At 43.7% G+C, this 21,666-nt stretch overlaps 1 protein-coding gene across 1 annotated transcript in view; it reads right to left on the bottom strand.

Moving 5' to 3' along the window:
• Positions 1–15,324: 15,324 nt before the first annotated feature.
• Positions 15,325–21,666, bottom strand: part of TM6SF1 (transmembrane 6 superfamily member 1) — a 546,630-nt gene continuing 540,288 nt past the window's right edge. Inside the window, exon 11 of the mRNA XM_069222564.1 lies at positions 15,325–16,490. The gene's annotated coding sequence lies outside the window, so the exon portion shown is untranslated. The remainder of the gene's footprint in view (positions 16,491–21,666) is intronic.

The raw sequence follows: 21,666 nt of genomic DNA, 5'->3' as shown, positions 1-21,666 counted from the left end.
AGAGAACCTCCAAGAGATTGGGTAGTTCTCCCCACTTTCAGCTGGGGGGCATGTGTTACATCTGGCATCCTTGGCGTGGATTCCTATAACGTTTTGCCTCTGCTTCCCAGGTTGTTGCTGTGTTCTGGACCCTGTTTTTGCTGTTTTTGTTACTCTGGGCACTTTACCACTGCTGACCAGTGCTAAAGTGCAAGTGCTCCCTATGTGAAATTTAATGTGTAATTGGCTTTTCCATGATTGGCATATTTGATTTACTAGTAAGTCCCTACTAAAGTGCACTAGAGTTGCCCAGGGCCTGTAAATCAAATGCTGTTAGTGGGCCTGCAGCACTGATTGTGCCACCTAGATGAGTAGCCCTGTAAACATGGCTAAGACCTGCCATTGCAGTGTCTGTGTGTGAAGTTTCAAACTGCCCGATTAGACTTGGCAAGTGTACCCACTTGCCAGGTCCAAACCTTCCCTTTTTTTACATGGAAGGCGCCCCTAAGGTAGGCCCTAGGTAGCCCCATGGGCAGGGTGCAGTGTATGTTAAAGGTAGGACAGGTGTTTTAAATGTCCTAAAAGTGAAATGCTGCCAAATTTGTTTTTCACTGTTGCAATGCCTATCCCTCTCATAGGTTAACATTGGAACTGCCTTCAAATATATATCTCTTAACTGCAGTTCCCTTTGAGAGCAGATAGAGATCTATAGTTTGGGGTATCTGAACTCACAATTTAATAATACATATTGTGGTAAAGTTGGTTGTTAGATTGTTAGTCTGAAAATGCCACTTTTAGAAAGTAAGCATTTTCTTCCTTTAACCATTCTGTGACTCTGCCTGTTTGTGTATTTCCTGCTTGGGTCAGACTGACAATTGGGCTGTTCGTGAATCTGTGACACTAAGGGAGCTGGGGTGTAACCCGCATGTGTTGATGAGCCATCTGGGCTAGAGTGGAGGGAGGAGTGGCCAATTACATCTGAATGGGCTGTGACTGCCCTCACACAATACAGTCTCCAACCTCCTGGTGTGTGTCTGGGGCCAGGCCTGGCCAAGGCAGGATCCTGTAAACAGCTGAGACCTTTCTTTGAAGTTGGGTAACTTCAAAGGCAGAAAGGGGTACAAGTAATGGACCCAAAAGCCCAGACTTTAGATTACTTCAAGATTCACTTCTGGAAACAAGAGGAACCTCTGCCAAGGAGAAGAGCTGAAGAGCTGAGTAGAAGTGCTGCCCTGCCTGTAACTGTGCTTTATTGGGCTAGCCTGCAGCTGCTGCTTCTACCTGAGAAAGGGGACAAAGACTGGACTTTGTTGTATATTCCTGCTTGAGAAGAATCTCCAAAGGGCTTGGACTCAGCTTGCCTCCTGTTCTGAAGTCTCAGGACCATCAAAGACTTTCTCTGCCAGCACCTCAACTCTCTGCTGAGACTCCTGCCCTGCCAAGTGGTGCCTAATCCAGTTAGTTGGCCCTTGAAAGGAGAAGCTGGTGGAAAATCAAGAAGATCCAAGGAAACTGACTTCCGATAATTCAGGACTGACGCCGCTGCCTGATCCTGTGACGCCGCCTGCAACTGAAGCCGTGGTCCTTGCTGGAGTGTGACAACCCCACAGGCCCCATGCTGCTGCAGCCTTGCTGAAGTCCACAACTCTGTGGAAGTCGCCACACCACATCGTGACCCCCGGATACCGACTCTGCCGAAATTGTGTGGATCCAACAATTTGCACCGATGCAGCCTCACCTCCATCGCTCAGCAGCAAGGACCTGACGCCTCTTCGTGACATCTTTGCTCCACAGCTCCGGAACTGACGCCGCCTTAAATCCAGTGACTCCGCGATCCCCGACTCCGTGCACCGGCTTGTTTCCTCACTTTCACTTAGTATTGTACGTGGGGGTTCATGTGACTGCGTGACCGGCGCCATTGGTGTCAGATTGTTGGGAACGACTCCATCACAACGCCGTGATGTCACCTAATCGAAGCATTTGTGTTTCTAAGCGCTATATTGAAGTTTATTGTTTTTTAATTCATAACTTTGCTTGTATATGTTGGATTTATGTCATTTTGGTCTTGTTTTGTTCAGATAAATATCGGCTACTTTACTAATCTGGTGTTGAGTCATTTTGTAGTGTTCTCACTGTGTTTCTGTGTGTATTGGTACAAATACTTTGCACATTTTCTCTGGGTTAAGCCTTTCTGCTCGTGCCAAGCTACCAAGAAGGTGAGCTGGGGGTAACCAGGTGTGTTTCTCCTTTGCCCTGACTTGAGTGAGGGTCCTTGCTTGGACAGGGGTCAACATGATTGCCAACCAAATACACCACTTCTAACAGTGCATAACAGTTTCCCCAGCAACAACAGATCTCTAAGCCCCCATGGGCAATGAACTACGTAGTCCCCCACCGCCCTGTCACTGCAATCCTCCTTTAGTTTGCACTCAGTGATGCACTTTCACCTGGTTGGAGGCAAGATAAGTTATTAGCTTCATGGGTGGCAGAGCATCACATCGGAAAGATGGGTACTCCAAATAGTCTGACAAGGTTACACCCTACATTTCCTTTCTACTCCTCCAAACATACCACCTATGCTACAACTTCTTCCATAGGATTCTCTTGGAGTATGGAGCCATAGAATATCAGCCTCAGTGGACGGGATACTACTCCTTGGGGGCTTTGTCCTATCACAGGCTTACACCCTCTAAACTTCTTACTTATGAAGGGCAAGTTCAAGATGCTCACCCTGCCCAAGTTCTGCCTGCCCTTGATCCAGCCAGCTGTATGGTGGTGTTGGATTGGCAAGATGTTTGTTTCCACATTCCCCTCCTCCAAACAGACAGTATCTGTGGCTTCAGGTAAGTCAGGAGATTTGTCAGTTTGCAGTGCCCCTTGGGTGTTCACAAAACTGATGGTGGTGTTTTCTGCCCATTTTCGGAGGTTGGAAAAACCATTCTTCCCATACCTTGCTGACTGGTTTGTTAAGACACGGTTTTCTAAAAAAATTGTCAACCACCTCTAGACAATGGGCGAGCTGTTGGCATCTCTGGGATTTTCCCTCTATGTGCTGAAGTCACACCTGACTCCTTCACAGACGATCACTTTCAATGAAGGCACGCTGGACATGGTGGTGTTTTGAGCCTTCCCTCCACTTCAAAGAGCCCAGGACATTCAAGCTATGATCCAGTTGTTTCAACCTTTGACCTCGGTCTCAGTGAGAGCTGCTCTGAGGCTTCTTGGCGTCCTTCACCTTGATAGTGGAGCACACAGGTAGCACATATGGGCTCTGCAGTGGAATCAGAAGCCTCACTGTGCTCAGCACCAGGGGAACCTTTTAGATTACATCCTTGTGTTGAAGGAGTCTGCAACAGATTTACAGTGCGGACTGCTAGACTGCCATTGGAAGCAGACCCCTCCCCCTACCCCACCAAGAGCCGACAGTCATCACAGATGCATTGCTGCTGGGTTGGGGACATTATCTGGGAAAGATGGAGATCTAAAGTTTCTGGTCTCCCACAGAAAACGACCTTCAAATTGTTGGAGTTCTCTTGCCTCTGAAAGGTTTACTCTCACCCACCAAGGAAGAACAGGTTCTCACAGTCAACACCACCACCATGTAATACTACAACAAGCAGGATGGAATAGTTGTTGGTTCTGTGTCAGGAGGCTCTGCACCTCAGGAACTGGATGAGTTGTCAGTGCATCTCTTGTGCAACACCTGGCAGGATCCCTGGCTCAATTATTTTGACACCATTGAATGTGTAGTTTATAAGATTTTGCAAGTTGGAGATTCCAAGGCATTTCCCAATTGGAGATTACTTTTTTTCTGGATTGGATCACAGAACTCCTATAGGCCTTCCAGCGGCTATTTCTCCTACCCAAAGTTCTAAAGAAGAACAGGAATGACCAGGCAGAAGTCATCCTAGTGGTTCTGGATTGAAAAGCCAGCTCTATTGGGAGGGGCACCTACCCTGTTCAGTCCTGCAGGATTTCTTGGTCTGAACCATTCTACAGACCAACCACCGGGGGAAGTACAGCTCTGGTACCTTTTCACAAAGTGGGCAATCTGCGGTTAGAAGCACAAGTTACAAGTATGTATCAGAAGAACAAGTTACTTACCATGGGTAACGCTCCGTGGTGGATGCTCTATTTAACAGACAATTCTTTACCAACCCACCCTTCTGTGGGATGGAGTTTTTTTATCCCAAACTAACGATCTGTTCACTGACACAATCTGATTACTAAATCTTTACTAAAAAGATCCCAATCTAATGATCTGTACTCTGGCACATTCTGATTTCTAGGGGCTCCACATTCAACTGCGCAGACAGATAACAAAAAGAAGCTGACAACTGGTGTAGGAAGATAACAAAAAGAAGCTGACAACTGGTGTAGGAAGCAGTGCACAGTTGCACAATGCCGCCTACTGACGTGCAAGGGAATTACTGGGAAAATTCTCCAGATCCAGTCTGGTGCCTCAGTTATTCACCAGGTGAGGAACTGTGGTTAGATTGAGTATCCCCCAGAAAAAGATTCACCAAAGGCAATTTGTTCCTTTTGACCTGCTCCCACTTTTCACAACACCCAATTTATTTAATCTCAGATCAGCACCACAGGCTGTATTAATGCTTGTCTACCATCCAGTAAAGGGTGAACGTTTCCTTTCGAAACTTAACACCAGCAAGGATTACTTCATGTTTGTCAGACAGTTATTTTAGACCCCAAAGTTTTCCTAAACATTTCACACACCAGGGGGCTGGAGACAGCATTGTCAGAGGCAGGCACAGTCCTTTCAGATGAGAGTGACCACTCCACCCCTCCCTCCTAGCAGAGATGGCTAATCAGGAAATGCAGATCACACCCCAGCTCCCTTTGTGTCACTGTCTGGTGTGAGGTGAAAAACAACCCAACTGTCAAACTGACCCAGACAGGGAATCCACAAACAAGGCAGAGTCACAGAATGGTTTAAGCAAGAAAATGCTCACTTTCTAAAAGTGGCATTTCCAAACTCACAATCTCAAAATCAACTTTACTAAAAGATGCATTTTTAAATTGTGAGTTCAGGGATCCCAAACTCCACCTGTCCATCTCTTCTCTAGGGGAATCTACACTTTAATCATATTTAAAGGTAGCCCCCATATTATCCTATGAGAGAGAGACAGACCTTGCAACAGTGAAAACGAAATTGGCAGTATTTCACTGTCAGGACATATAAACCACATTACTATATGTCCTACCTTATCCATACACTGCACCCTGCCCTTGGGGCTACCTAGGGCATACCTTAGGGGTGCCTTACATGTAAGGAAAGGGAAGGTTTAGGCCTGGCAAGTGGGTACACTTGCCAAGTCGACTTTACAGTGTAAAAATACACACACAGACACTGCAGTGGCAGGTCTGAGACATGATTACAGAGCTACTTATGTGGGTGGCACAACCAGTGCTGCAGGCCCACTAGTAGCATTTGATTTACAGGCCCTGGCACCTCTAGTGCACCTTACTAGGGACTTACTAGTAAATCAAATATGCCAATCATGGATAAACCACTTACATACAATTTAAACAGGAGAGCATATGCACTTTAGCACTGGTTAGCAGTGGTAAAGTGCTCAGAGTTGAAAAGCCAACAGCAACATGTCAGAAAAATATAGGAGGCAGGAGGCAAAAAAGTCTGGGGATGACCCTGCAAAAGCAAAAGTCCAACACTCAGTTTTTTAGTTTAACAAGGAAATAGCCCTTGAATATGAGGCTAATGTGATTTATCTTAGTTGTATTTCTTTTAGCTGCACCATATCTTTAGGAGTGCCAGTTGCTTTTGTGCAAGCCCCCATATCTGCTATCTAGGCTTGTCCACTCAAGGTATCTGGAAACTGCAACGAATAAAAAACATGAATGTGCATCTGGTGTGCAGCTGTTTGACTCCCTCGCTAAAGATGTCCTGTGAAGACAAAAAAGAACCCACAAAAATGGAATTTTTCATTGAAAAATGGCCGTAATAGAGACAGGTTTATTTGGAGATCTCTGTGCGCTGGAAAAATGTAAGGGCCTGACTGACCGCGTAGAGGCCTAGCACCTTCTCGAGTTCATACTACTGAAGTATTAATTTGACACCGCCTTTCCAGACTACTTTAGAGACAATAATTTCTATGTATTTTCTCTTTCAAAAAACATCAATAGGGTGGTATTTTCACTTATAGGTGCAAAGTACAACTGAGAAAATGTTGACCCATAAGCATTTTTTATATTTAATACTTTTTTGACATGAAAAAATTTAACATGTTATAGGGATCTCCTTGGCGCACAGAGATAATCAAAGAGGTCTCCCATGACAGAGAAATAGAGTTGGAGGTAGTGTTTTATTCCTATGGAAAGTGTAGCTTGATCATGAATGGTGGTGATGACATCATAAAGAATGAGAAGGACGACTGATTAGTTTGTAAATGCCCCCAAAACAAGACGGTAACATTGTTGGACCTGGCCCTTTTTGTAGGGTGTTCCTCGGATTTCTGCCTCCTGTATTGCTCACTTTATCATGGCTTTAGTACTCTGCCCACTTTACCACAGCTAACCAGTGCTAAAGTGCTTGTGCTCTCTCCTTGAAACATGGTAAAATTGGCTTACACGTAATTGGCAAATTTAATTTACTTAAAAGTCCCTACTAAATGATACTTCATATACCCAGGGCCTGTAACTTTAGGGGCATATTTATCATGGTTTTTCATCACGCTGGGGCCATGCAATGGGGTCCAAGTGCAACGCAAAACCCACATCAGTTTTATCAAGTCATGCAAGTTCACTTTGTTTGGCCCTCAGTGGCATGCTAAATGCTACACCTTCCCAGGGACCCTTTTCTGCATAAAAACAATCCTGCCTGCAATGCAGGCACTCTTGCACCATGGTGCGAGGGTGCCTGAATTGGCACAAGGCAGCACATTGTGCATGAGCACAAGAAAAGAACAGGAATGTGCTGTATCATGTTAGATATGGTGCATTCCTACCCTTTCCATTTCACACAGCAAGGTGGCTTGCTACACTGCTTGGAATAATGATAAATCTGCCCCTAAACGCTGCTAGTGGGCCTGCAGCACTTATTGTGCCACCCACTGAAGTAGCCTTTTAAAACATGTATCATGCTTGCCACTGTAGCCTGTAGTCCAGTTTTAAACTGTCATTGCAACCTGGAAAAATAAACATACCTTTTGCTAGGCCTGAACCTTCCTTTTTAATACATATGTCACCCAAATTGTAAGCTCAAAGGCTTATAGGGCAGAGTGCCTCGTACTTAAAGAATAGGACATGTGGTTTTAACTTGTACATGTCCTGGTAGTGAAACACTCCCAAAGTCTTTTTTTCACTCCTTTAAGGCCTATCTTTCCCAATGACTAAAATGGGGTTACCATAATACATATAACTTTTGACTCGCAGCAGATTGGTATATTGTGATACAGTTCCTATGAATTAAGTAGGACTGTGTATCAGGTCAACATAAACTTCAGGATATAGGGACTCGAGGCCTGATTTAGAACTTGGCAGAGAGGTTACTCCGTCACAACTGTGACGGATGTCCTGTCCGCCGAAATCTAAATCCCATTAGATATAATGGGATTTAGATTTAGCTTTCACCAGGCAGGACATTCGTCACCGTTGTGCCAGGTGGCACCCCTACACCCCAAGATTGACACAATTCTGGCTTGGGAGTCCCCCAAGATCCAGACTAAGGTAAGAGACTTTTTAGGTCTCACAGGTTACTATAGGAGGTTTATTAAGGGGTTTATTTAGAGTTAACTTCCAGGAAGCAATCAAAGAAAGTGATCTGGACTGAGTCTTGCCAGACAGTTTTTGATGCCCTGAAGGCAGTCATGTGCACGGCACCTGTGCTTAAGGCACCTGACTTCTCTCGAGAATTTGTTAAGCAGACTGATGCTTCAGAGCAGGGTGTAGAAGCAGTGTTGTCCCAGCTAAATGAAGAGGGCCTAGATCAACCTGTAGCCTTTAGCAGTAGGAGGTTACTTCCCCAGGAATGTATATGGAGTGCAATTGAGCATGAAGCTTTTGCTGGTGTCTGGGCGCTGAAGAAGCTAAGACCCTACTTGTGTGGGACTCACTTCTGGGTTCAGCCCAACCACAGGTCCCTCAAATGGTTAATGCAGATGAGGGTTGAGAATCCAAAACTGTTGAGGTGTCCATCTCCCTACAGGGAATGGACTTTATGGTGGGACACTGCCCTGGAACAGAACACACCAGTGCTGATGGTCTGTCCAGATTCTTCCACCTTAGTGAAGAGAACCTCCAAGAGATTGGGTAGTTCTCCCCACTTTCAGCTGGGGGGCATGTGTTACATCTGGCATCCTTGGCGTGGTTGCCTATAATGTTTTGCCTCTGCTTCCCAGGTTGTTGCTGTGTTCTGGACCCTGTTTTTGCTGTTTTTGTTACTCTGGGCACTTTACCACTGCTGACCAGTGCTAAAGTGCAAGTGCTCCCTATGTGAAATTAAATGTGTAATTGGCTTTTCCATGATTGGCATGTTTGATTTACTAGTAAGTCCCTACTAAAGTGCACTAGAGTTGCCCAGGGCCTGTAAATCAAATGCTGTTAGTGGGCCTGCAGCACTGATTGTGCCACCTAGATGAGTAGCCATGTAAACATGGCTAAGACCTGTCATTGCAGTGTCTGTGTGTGAAGTTTCAAACTGCCCGATTAGACTTGGCAAGTGTACCTACTTGCCAGGTCCAAACCTTCCCTTTTTATACATGGAAGGCGCCCCTAAGGTAGGCCCTAGGTAGCCCCATGGGTAGGGTGCAGTGTATGTTAAAGGTAGGACAGGTGTTTTAAATGTCCTAAAAGTGAAATGCTGCCAAATTCGGTTTTCACTGTTGCAATGCCTATCCCTCTCATAGGTTAACATGGGGACTGCCTTCAAATATATATCTCTTAACTGCAGTTCCCTTTGAGAGCAGATAGAGATCTATAGTTTGGGGTATCTGAACTCACAATTTAATAATACATATTGTGGTAAAGTTGGTTGTTAGATTGTTAGTCTGAAAATGCCACTTTTAGAAAGTAAGCATTTTCTTCCTTTAACCATTCTGTGACTCTGCCTGTTTGTGTATTTCCTGCTTGGGTCAGACTGACAGTTGGTCTGTTCGTGAATCTGTGACACTAAGGGAGCTGGGGTGTAACCCGCATGTGTTGATGAGCCATCTGGGCTAGAGTGGAGGGAGGAGTGGTCAATTACACCTGAATGGGCTGTGACTGCCCTCACACAATACAGTCTCCAACCTCCTGGTGTGTGTCTGGGGCCAGGCCTGGCCAAGGCAGGATCCTTTAAACAGCTGAGACCTACCTGACTCCTTCACAGACGATCACTTTCAATGAAGCCACGCTGGACATGGTGGTGTTTTGAGCCTTCCCTCCACTTCAAAGAGCCCAGGACATTCAAGCTATGATCCAGTTGTTTCAACCTTTGACCTCGGTCTCAGTGAGAGCTGCTCTGAGGCTTCTTGGCGTCCTTCACCTTGATAGTGGAGCACACAGGTAGCACATATGGGCTCTGCAGTGGAATCAGAAGTCTCACTGTGCTCACCACCAGGGGAACCTTTTAGATTACATCCTTGTGTTGAAGGAGTCTGCAACAGATTTACAGTGCGGACTGCTAGACTGCCATTGGAAGCAGACCCCTCCCCCTACCCCACCAAGAGCCGACAGTCATCACAGATGCATTGCTGCTGGGTTGGGGACATTGTCTGGGAAAGGTGGAGATCTAAAGTTTCTGGTCTCCCACAGAAACCGACCTTCAAACTGTTGGAGTTCTCTTGCCTCTGAAAGGTTTACTCTCACTCACCAAGGAAGAACAGGTTATCACAGTCAACACCACCACCATGTAATACTACAACAAGCAGGATGGAATAGTTGTTGGTTCTGTGTCAGGAGGCTCTGCACCTCAGGAACTGGATGAGTTGTCAGTGCATCTCTTGTGCAACACCTGGCAGGATCCCTGGCTCAATTATTTTGACACCATTGAATGTGTAGTTTATAAGATTTTGCAAGTTGGAGATTCCAAGGCAGTTCCCAATTGGAGATTACTTTTTTTCTGGATTGGATCACAGAACTCCTATAAGCCTTCCAGCGGCTATTTCTCCTACCCAAAGTTCTAAAGAAGAACAGGAATGACCAGGCAGAAGTCATCCTAGTGGTTCTGGATTGAAAAGCCAGCTCTATTGGGAGGGGCACCTACCCTGTTCAGTCCTGCAGGATTTCTTGGTCTGAACCATTCTACAGACCAACCACCGGGGGAAGTACAGCTCTGGTACCTTTTCACAAGGTGGGCAATCTGCGGTTAGAAGTACAAGTTACAAGTATGTATCAGAAGAACAAGTTACTTACCATGGGTAACGCTCCGTGGTGGATGCTCTATTTAACAGCCAATTCTTTACCAACCCACCCTTCTGTGGGATGGAGTTTTTTTTATCCCACACTAACGATCTGTTCACTGACACAATCTGATTACAAAATCTTTACTAAAAAGATCGCAATCTAATGATCTGTACTCTTGCACATTCTGATTTCTAGGGGCTCCACATTCAACCGCGCAGACAGATAACAAAAAGAAGCTGACAACTGGTGTAGGAAGATAACAAAAAGAAGCTGACAACTGGTGTAGGAAGATAACAAAAAGAAGCTGACAACTGGTGTAGGAAGCAGTGCACAGTTGCACAATGCCGCCTACTGACGTGCAAGGGAATTACTGGGAAAATTCTCCAGATCCAGTCTGGTGCCTGAGTTATTCACCAGGTGATTAACTGTGGTTAGATTGAGTATCCCCCAGAAAAAGATTCACCAAAGGCAATTTGTTCCTTTTGACCTGCTCCCACTTTTCACAACACCCAATTTATTTAATCTCAGATCAGCACCACAGGCTGTATTAATGCTTGTCTATCATCCAGTAAAGGGTGAAAGTTTCCTTTCGAAACTTAACACCAGCAAGGATTACTTCCTGTTTGTCAGACAGTTATTTTAGACCCCAAAGTTTTCCTAAAAAATTCCTCAGTTTTTTAGTTTAACAAGGAAATAGCCCTTGAATATGAGGCTAATGTGATTTATCTTAGTTGTATTTCTTTTAGCTGCACCATATCTTTAGGAGTGCCAGTTGCTTTTGTGCGAGCCCCCATATCTGCTATCTAGGCTTGTCCACTCAAGGTATCTGTAACTTTAGGGGCATATTTATCATGGTTTTTCATCACCCTTGGGACATGCAATGGGGTGCAAGTGCAACGAAAAACCCACATCAGTTTTATCAAGTCATGCAAGTTCACTTTGTTTGGCCCTCAGTGGCATGCTAAATGCTACACCTTCCCAGGGACCCTTTTCTGCATAAAAACAATCCTGCCTGCAATGCAGGCACTCTTGCACCATGGTGCGAGGGTGCCTGAATTGGCACAAGGCAGCACATTGTGCATGAGCACAAGAAAAGAACAGGAATGTGCTGTATCATGTTAGATATGGTGCATTCCTACCCTTTCCATTTCACACAGCAAGGTGGCTTGCTACACTGCTTGGAATAATGATAAATCTGCCCCTAAACGCTGCTAGTGGGCCTGCAGCACTTATTGTGCCACCCACTGAAGTAGCCTTTCAAAACATGTATCATGCTTGCCACTGTAGCCTGTAGTCCAGTTTTAAACTGCCATTGCAACCTGGAAAAATAAACATACCTTTTGCTAGGCCTGAACCTTCCTTTTTAATACATATGTCACCCAAATTGTAAGCTCAAAGGCTTATAGGGCAGAGTGCCTCGTATTTAAAGAATAGGACATGTGGTTTTAACTTGTACATGTCCTGGTAGTGAAACACTCCCAAAGTCTTTTTTTCACTCCTTTAAGGCCTATCTTTCCCAATGACTAAAATGGGGTTACCATAATGCATATAACTTTTGACTCGCAGCAGATTGGTATATTGTGATACAGTTCCTATGAATTAAGTAGGACTGTGTATCAGGTCAACATAAACTTCAGGATATAGGGACTCAAGGCCTGATTTAGAACTTGGCAGAGAGGTTACTCCGTCACAACTGTGACGGATGTCCTGTCCGCCGAAATCTAAATCTCATTAGATATAATGGGATTTAGATTTAGCTTTCACCAGGCATGACATTCGTCACCGTTGTGATGGAGTAACCAATCCGCCAGGTTCTAAATCAGGCTCTCAGTCCGTCTATAGCATCAGGAAATGTTGACACAATTCCTAGCTAGCTCACTTTGCCCAATCTGAACCCCTAAACGTACCAGTGTACCAGATGATATCAGCAACCTCGAGCATGACCACTCTGATTCCCAACGCATCTGTGCAAACAGATCTACCCTTTCATTGCTACTTTGCATGCCCAAGGTAAGACACAAGAAAAATAAGAGAATTACTTTTAAAACATTTATTGAAACAATTGTATTCTTGTTTAGAAAGCATGAGCTGTGATTATTAGGCAGATGAAGCAAAGCATGGTAACTAGCATTATAAGAATGGTAAAAAAGATAAACAATTCAACCATGGTAATACAACTACATTGTTACACTCCTATCTATCACTGCCTACACTAACGAGAGCATGGTAGTAGTACCCTCTTCCAGATCCATTGGGATAGCCCAAACCCTCCATACCGGGGTAAGATGTACAAGGAAGCTGGTCTGATGTAGTGCAGGCTATCATCCTTTGCAGGATGGAGGCCAGAGCTGGAAGGGCTGCTTCTTATTCACAGTGCACCACATTCCAGGATAATGCCAGCAGAAGTGCTCCTTTGCCAAATGTTATACAGAAGCAGTTTATATAACAAAATCACTGTTCATTTCACACTGTGTCTGAGATGCAGAGCTGATGCAATGGTGTTTCTGGAGCTTCAGAGCTTTCTCCAATGGACAATCATGGTACAAGGGCATTGCACTCTGTGTGCCTAGCCTTGGACGGGGACAGTATCCTGGTTCACATGAATGTGAAGAGCTCTGCTTTTGGGGTTTCTATATCACTTGCAGACAGTGACACAAAAGCAGGTTAGGTGTAGACAGAATGGACCATCCTGCCAGGATGGCTGGGGGTGAAGCTGCACCCAGCCCCACTTATATTAAAGGGTTTTTCCTTCTGCACACACAAAGGAACCTGAGGCTAGTCTTTTGTGACCCCCAGACTTCTTGAAGTCTTGACGGGGAAGGGAATAACTTTCAAGAACCATACTGGGGCAGTATAGGGAATCCTTCCAATTCAAAGGCTGGTACCAGGTATAATAATTGGACCTTCAGAGCCACTCTTCAGTACACTCCTTAACTTGTGGATATTACCGAAGGACAGCTTTGTTCTCCAGAAGACCATCTTGCTGCTTGAGGCCTGTCTTGTTCCCTAGAGTACTGTCCTGCTGCTTGAGGCCTGCCGTGTTCCTCAGGGGACTACCTTTCTAGTTGAGGACTGCCTTGATCCCCAGTGCACTGCCCTGCCTGCTTGAGGCTTGCCTTGACCCCCAGAGGGTTGCCCTTTGCTTGAGGTATGCCCTGCCCTCTAGAAAGGAAGTCTGGACCAGACCCCTTCATCCCAGGGTACCTGAGTTACTCCAGTGACTCCAAAGGTTAGTTGGCTGACTGCCTGCCTGTCTAAGCTACAGAGACACTAAAAGAACCAGGGGCCTCCTTGCAACTGCCCAGCTGACCTGCTGCACCCGACCTTGCTGGACCTGCGTGAGCCCTTCTGGTCTTTGCTTGAGTGAGTTCTTAATCCCAAAGAGGTTACTCCCCAGGCCCTGGACTCTTGGCTGGCATCGGCTGCACAAGAAGGTAAAACCCTGAAGACTGGGGATCTTTGTGACCTCGAACAGGCCCATTCATGCCAAGACTCCGCTGCCTGTGATGTCGGCCAACCGGAAGCTCCAGTGAAGTTGACTGTTCGCACTACAGCGACCGCAAGCAGTGACTGGCACCGTGAGATCTACAGTAGTGCTACCGCATAACTCCAACAATAATCATCTGCAATACTCGACAGGATCTTTGCACTACAGTGACAACTATCTGTAGCATTCTCCTTGCTCGTTGCAACCTCTTCCAGATTTTGAGAAGGTAACTTTTTCAGTGGGACTAACCTTGCCCCTGTACCGAGCCCTTGCTTCACCATGGTCTGCCTGAGGTTATGACTTTACCCCATCTAGCATGACCAGATGACAGCGAGTGGTGCTTTGTGCTTTTAGGTGCTATACTTAGTTAAAACATTAAAATGTAATATCTCTGGTTCTACTGTTTGGATTTTTGTTGTTCTGGTACAATTTTATTTATTAAAACTACTCTATTTTTCTAAACTGTTTTGGAATGTTTTGTGTTGTTTGTACTGTATTAATATTTGTGTGCTGCACACATACTTCATACCTTGCCTCTAAGTTAAGCCTGACTGTTTTGTGCCAACCTACCAGAAGGGTGAACACAGGTTAATTTAGTGACTTTTTGTGGTTCACCCTGACAACTATTGTAGTTGTGTGGCTTCCACCCCCTAGTCAATAACCCGATTTCTTGCAACCAAATTACACATTATGCATGTTTTATATTACATAGGTTTGTAGGAATATGTTCCTATATCGTGTTGCATAGCTATTTCTGTTTCCTGTGGTATATGTAAGTGTTTGTTTCCTGTGGTATATTTAAGCGTGTACTGCACAACATTTTTATTTAAAAAAAGTATTACTGGATTATATATAGGATAAAATGCACCCTCCATTCATTATAAGTATATTGCAAGTCACTGAGGAGTTATTTTACCATATAGCGAAACGAGGCTGAAAGCCAAGTTCCTTTATTATCTCATGGAATTCCGAGGTGACATGCAATATCCTTATATTGTATGGCAGGGGTTACTTTAGGCCTTATAATACATGGACACACCATCACCGTTCCCACAAAGCATATACATCCTTGGTGTGGTGCTCTTTCAAATGAAAGAGACATGATGTTTGCAAACATGAAGAATAAAAGTAGAATCCCTAACACATCAAAAAAGCAGCCAGATTTAGGAAAAAGGGCTGTAGCTTAGAATGTGTAGAAATGTGCAAAGACATTCTATCTTTCCTACAATTACCTGTGGTGCACAAAAATGAACATGTGGCCATAGCGGAAGAAAAGGCAGGGTTCATTTTTGTTTTTTAAATAGCTTTAATTATGTTCCTTGTTCTGCCTGTCCCCTTTGGCTGTTGGCTCTGGCAAAAGACAATTGCCTCTAAAGCGATATTGAAACAATCTGTTTAAAAACGTAGTGCTTAGAGCCAAGTTAACGAGGCATGACAGTGATTCCAGGTATGTTTATTAGAAAGTTTGCAGCACAAAAATAGACGAAACACATTATACACAAATGTAAAATAGCATAATTTTATTATCCTTGGAAACACCTACATTGTACACTATGCATTTTACCGTTTTATTAACCTTTTCTTAGATGGACGTCATACAAAACATGTAAACGAAAGACAATGCTAAAGAAATGGTGCGTGTGTAAAATCTGAAGAGAATGTTAGGAAAAATACATGAGATACCATTAACTTGAAAGTTTCAAAAACGTTGTTTTGCAAAGGATAAGCAGTGCAATTTGGCATGGCCGGTTGCTACCAAATATGACCGGATTCCATTTGAGATTGATGCTGGTAAAATAAGGTAGAAGTGCATTTATACTGGGATACAACCCAACATGTTAGGTTTCAAATTGAGATATTTGGATTATTGCCAGCAGGGTAGGATTACATTTGATATAGTTGGAAGGGAACCAACAGACTAGGATTCTATTAGAGATAGCTAGCTGCTAGCCAATCAAGATAGGAGTAGACAACACAGTAGATCAAAAGAGAAGTCTGCTTGTACTACCATTACTGTAGTGAGTGGCATTAGTTTTGACAAATCCCATCATGATGCCATTTTTGTTGAACAATCCCAGTTGGATAAACCTGAAAAATCAAACTACAGTTCTGTTTTTACTATACAGATTAATATGGTACAGAATAAATTTGTGTTCAACACAGGGTCCCAAGTAAGTCCAAGAATTGATAAAGATTTTGCTGTGTTGGTGAGATATTCCATATTCTGTAGAGATTGGTTCAAGACTTAGGTTCCAGTCATGATGTATTAGAGATACACAAAGGGCCGTGGGAACTGAGGGATTGGGAGAGTTGCAATATGAGAGTGTGTATGCAATGCTGTGGGATTGGTAGATTACTACAGTAGGTGGCCTGAGGTCACATTTGTACAAGCACCTAAGAAACAAAATATGATCACATTTTTCTAAAAAGTCTTTACAATTCGAACATACACTGCGAAAGGACGAACCTACAGTGCGGTTACATGAGCTTTTGGATGCTTTGGCTCCAGCACGGCATATCTAGAACGCAAGCTCATTTTACCTCAAGTTAGTCAAAAAATTCTGTCTGCAGCATTCGTGGTAGTCTTCTTACGTTCCTTGACTGATGTTCTGATCTTTGCAGATATTTCTCAGGGAACCTGGCATCCCCTTAAGGGGAGGCAAAGCTGAAAGTTTCAGACAATATTAACCATTGATAATATATAGGAAACTTAAAATATTCAAAATATCAAACATGCTTCGTTAAATGACATTGTTTAAAACAACAGCCACGGGAAAGTAAGAACTGGTGCTTTGGCACCTCTGTCTCTGCCTACTGGTCCTATTTACATTAGTTTGATAAGCTTTTTTAAAGCAACCTTTACATTCTTAATAGTTATGTGGACGTGTTTCTGCAACAAAAGCCTTTCAGAATTTGTTACACAAGTTCTTGTAAAGGAAAATTACTTTAGTTTGACATTCACCTCGCCAAGTGCTCAGAATGAGATGCTCTAGTCTTAAGATCTTTCTATTAGTACCTTTAGTGTGTCTAACATTTGGCGGATCATCTTTTAAAGGCTACTTTTTCTGGAAAAGCGATCTTCCTTGTTGCAGATACTCCGATTTCAGTCTGAAGAAAGCTCAGGATATTCTATGCAAGTTTAATTTCCAATCTAATGTGCACCCTTTCACCATAATGTTCATCAGTTTTTTGGTATGTGCCTTAATGTTGACACACACTGGGGAATATTAGTGGTCATTGTGAATCCCTAGCTGTGTGATCAGATAGCGCAAACACAGAGAGGGCTCCTTGGCACACAAGAGGGTTCGAAGAGCTCCTGTTCTTCTAGGATTTAAACTATAGAGACTATAGGCATATGGACAATTAATCATTTTGTCAAAACTCAAAGGGAAGCAAGATACATATTACACACAGTCAGAAGCTTTGAGACCGTAATATCTGTTTGGAGAGCAAGATAAATTTACTATGAGGCTGGTGATAATTGAAGCATAGCTACATTTGCATCACTTTGGCATGTAGTATATTTCTAAGTGACAAAATGCAACAGTAGATTCTTATATACAGACGCTTGTGTCAGAGGAAGATTACTTTACACCCATGCATGTGTCAGAAGCACCAAGGGGCATATTTACAAGAGGCTTGCGCCACTGATGTATAATTTCTTTTGATGCAGCAGCGGTGCATTCAGTGCTCCCTATTTACGAAGTGACTCATTAGGCATATTGCATCACTTATCTCTGTCCTGCGTTATTTTTTTCCCTGCGCTAAAACTGGCTGCATTTTTTTAAGTTAATCATATGCAAGGTAGGCGTTTTCTCTTACAATCCCATGCAGAAGTGGCACATCCATATTCACAAGTTTTCAGGAAAGTGACCCACCGTTAGTGAATGACATGCAGGGTCCAAAATGTGTCAAAGTCTATGCCTCCTTATCCCAGGAGTAAAAATCATGCAGTGGCTTTTCAATAGGAATCTGACCAGCTGCAGTCAATTTACACACTGGAATATGTTGGCATTTTACTTCCCCTCTAATAGTAGGGGGTCTACACATCTGACAATCATGTTGTAGGACCCCTTGACCAACCTGGGACCATGGCACCAATGATTTCCTCATCCACTGCAGCAAGGCAATGTGACATTTATTTTTTGTGAGGGACAGGTCAAGATTGTGATTTTTCCATAGAGGAAGGGGGCCCCAAGTTCAGGCCTGCGTACTGAAAATGACAACAGGTAAGTACACACATAAGGTAAGTGAAACATGTATGGCCACCTCACATTCCAACATACACTTGTATTCACTCACATTACACTGCTACTCACTATGTCACACATACCCAGGTCTGTGCATACAGATAAGTAGACTATGCACACTATAATGTGACACATAGACATATTGCATACATATTCTCTTTCATCCAGGACCAATGTAAACGTATAGAAGGTGTTATTCCACCATTTTACAATATTTTACATTGGTCATAAAACATTAGTCTACTTGTGTCAATTAAAATCGATGCAGAACCTCTAAATTTGTGTCAGTTGTGAGGTCAACTCCAGCAATGCATAATTTTTGGGACTGATTTATTAAGCAAAGTTCCCATAGATGCGTCAGAATTTCTGAAGCACCTTGGGCCCTTATGCCATGGTGCCCCGTATTTCAAATACAGCTCACCCATGGCGTCATAAAGGATTCCTCCGCATCATAACTAATTTTGACACATTGCTGGCGCAAAGCAGCAATGCGCCATTTCTTGTACATATGCCCCCTAGTGTTTGTTTAGATGAAACACACACAGACTTTTCAAGTACTAATGATGCATCCACATTCTTGAATGGGATGGTGTACGCAGAAGAATGGAGACTAGAAATGGAGAAATTTACCTGTTTCAAGCAGGTTAACTAACAGGCTCTAGCAAGGCTTTATTTAGGATATTAACTTAAACTAGCAATTTTAAGTAGTTTTTAAAAAAAAAAACGTATTTTTTATTGGAAGAGTTTACTGCAATGATACACAAAGAAAAAGGAAATGATGAGGGCCACCATTAGACCCATATGTATCTTAAGATGTATTACCACATTTCTAAAAACAGTTATCTATCAGAGCATTCCACTAGATATTACAAGACATCTCATCATGGACATTCATTTCTCTCCGGTGCACGGATGCAGATAAAACAATAAATACATTTGATAAAGATACAATCCCAAAGCAATTAATTTCTGTTGATAAAACCTTCAGCTGATCTATGAATTACTCTATATCTTCCCATTATTTCCAAAATTTCTTAAATGAACCAGACCTCAGTCCATAAAATCATTCTAAACCCTTCACTTTTATCATTTTGGCACGCCATTGTTCAAATGTGGGCATTTTGTCAGTTTTCCAATTCTGCAGAAAGATAGCTCTTGCAATTAGCGTGATCATAAAAAGTTTCCTCCTATAATCCAATTTTACCTTTACATCAGAGGAAAATCCAATTAGAGCCAGAAGCGGATCATTAGGAAAATCTATCTTAAGAGTGAGGCTACAGTACTCCTGGATGGAGGACCAGAATGTCGTTAGCTTCAGGCACTGCCAGATAATGTGTGTCCAGTTCCCAATGGCCTCCATCAAACACCTGAAACAATGTGGTGATATCTGGGGGTTCATTTTGTGTAACAGGGCAGGTGTTCTATAAATCAGCCACTTGGCGCAAAATTGCACGCAATGAAAATTCGCCCTTTCCAGCACAGAAAAATGATATGTACTTATCATGTCCCATGGCTCTTTCTCTATATGCAAAACTTCCCTTAACTACCAACTCGGTATTATTTTATCTAAGACCTCGGACTCTTTGTGATTTGCCAATTTAGCCTTCCAGTACTTCACTGGTCTGGGTGCTGAAGTCTGAATCAGATCTGCTACTAAACCCAGACTTTCCTTAATAGAGATAATATCTAATTGCTTTATAAATTATGTGATTTGTATATAGGACCATTGTAGGGATGTTTTTGTATAACTTATGCCTGGTTGTATATTGACCCACTTTTTCCAATGATCAACATTTAAAAAATCCCCAATAGCATAGTATCTATTAGCCTCCCATCTATGGACCATTTTGTTTGTCTAAAAGAGGAAGGGATCCAATTGATATATTGGCTAGTTTGGTTGTACCATTGACAACGGGAATGACATAACATTTTTAAAACTGCTCTAATTTCATTCTTGGCATTTTTGTTTATATACATTGCTACTCCCCTAGGAGCAGCCTTAGCATTCAAACTGCATTCGTACCCAGCCCAGTTTTTAGACATACAAGACTGCTGATTCAAACCATCCTTAAAATGAGTCTCTTGTATCATTACAATATCATGTCAATATGTTTAGAACCAGTCCTTGATTGGTCTCACTTTCCATTTATTGTTCAGTCCGTTAACATTCAATGAGACAATCTTCAATTCTGTGCCCTGCTTCCCCTTCATCTATCTTACACAGATTTTAACTTGCCAACACTGACCAAGTGTTAGTCTTTCAAAAACATGAATGAGCCTCCTAGTAATAAAGAGCAGCTGGTTCAATGGCTGATATGCCTTCCAAGATGCCAACATGATATACTTCTCCCTTTTGCTCACTTTTGAAAACATCTCTACATATCGAGGCAGCCATACAAACAAAAAAATTATGTTCTCCAAAGGTCCTAAAGTATTACGTGTCAAAGTGATAAAGTGTCAATGTGGTAAAGTGTCTAAGGGCCTCATTCCGACCCTGGCGGTCATGGACCGCCAGGGCCGGGGACGGAGGAAGCACCGCCAACATGCTGGCGGTGCTTCTGGGGCAATTCTGACCGTGGTGGTAAAGCCGCGGTCAGAAAAGGGGAACCGGCGGTTTCCCGCCAGTTTTCCCCTGCCCCAGGGAATCCTCCACGGCGGCGCTGCAAGCAGCGCCGCCATGGGGATTCCGACCCCCTTCCTGCCAGCCTGTTCCTGGCGGTTAAGAGGCTGGCGGGAACGGGTGTCGTGGGGCCCCTGGGGGCCCCATTCTGATTTTCAGTATCTGCAAAGCAGACACTGAAAATCGCGACGGGTGCCACTGCACCCGTCGCACACCAGCAACTCCGCCGGCTCCATTCGGAGCCGGCTTCATCGTTGCTGGGGCTTTCCCGCTGGGCGGGCGGGCGGCCTTTTGGCGGTCGCCCGCCCGCCCAGCGGGAAAGTCAGAATGACCGCCGTGGTCATTTGACCGCGGTGCGGTCTTCTGGCGGTCTCCGCCCGCAGGGCGGCGCCCGCCGGGGTCAGAATGACCCCCTAAGTGCATAAATATTGCTTATCCATGTAAGTCATAGAGTCCCAATAAGATTCTAAGATATTGCAAGTGCTTAACATGCTTGACTATGCCCTGCACACATAGCTTTGTTAAGTAGTAGTTTTGGCCTGATGACCTAAAGTGACATGTGCCAGAATGAGTTAATACTAAAGTGTCTGTAAACATACCAAATTATGCCTGAATTGAGTGTATACCATACAATTCAAAGTATTTTGATAAAAAAATCCATTGTATCCATTTTTATCTCTGCTTTTTCCCCCACCAACCTCCCATAACCCTTTTTCCTACCTTCCAGCTGCTAACAGCCTCACCCACTGTACCCCCAGAGCACCCCTCTCTTTCCCACTATGGAATTGTCCCTGGCCTTCCCACCACCCTGCCCTGCCTGTGTGCCCCCTTCTCCTCAATGCTCATTCCAAATAAATAACCTAATCACAGTCTCCTTCACCTTATGACGACTCCTGCAAAAATCTCTTAGCTTCTTCCAGTGATGGAAACACATGAAAACAACCCTTGTGCATCACTTTAAGCTTTGCCGG

The sequence above is a fragment of the Pleurodeles waltl genome, chromosome 3_1, assembly GCF_031143425.1.
Source record: "Pleurodeles waltl isolate 20211129_DDA chromosome 3_1, aPleWal1.hap1.20221129, whole genome shotgun sequence".
NCBI lineage: Eukaryota > Metazoa > Chordata > Amphibia > Caudata > Salamandridae > Pleurodeles > Pleurodeles waltl.
The sequence above is the reverse complement of the archived record's forward strand: the minus strand, read 5'-3'. Positions and strand labels throughout refer to the sequence as shown.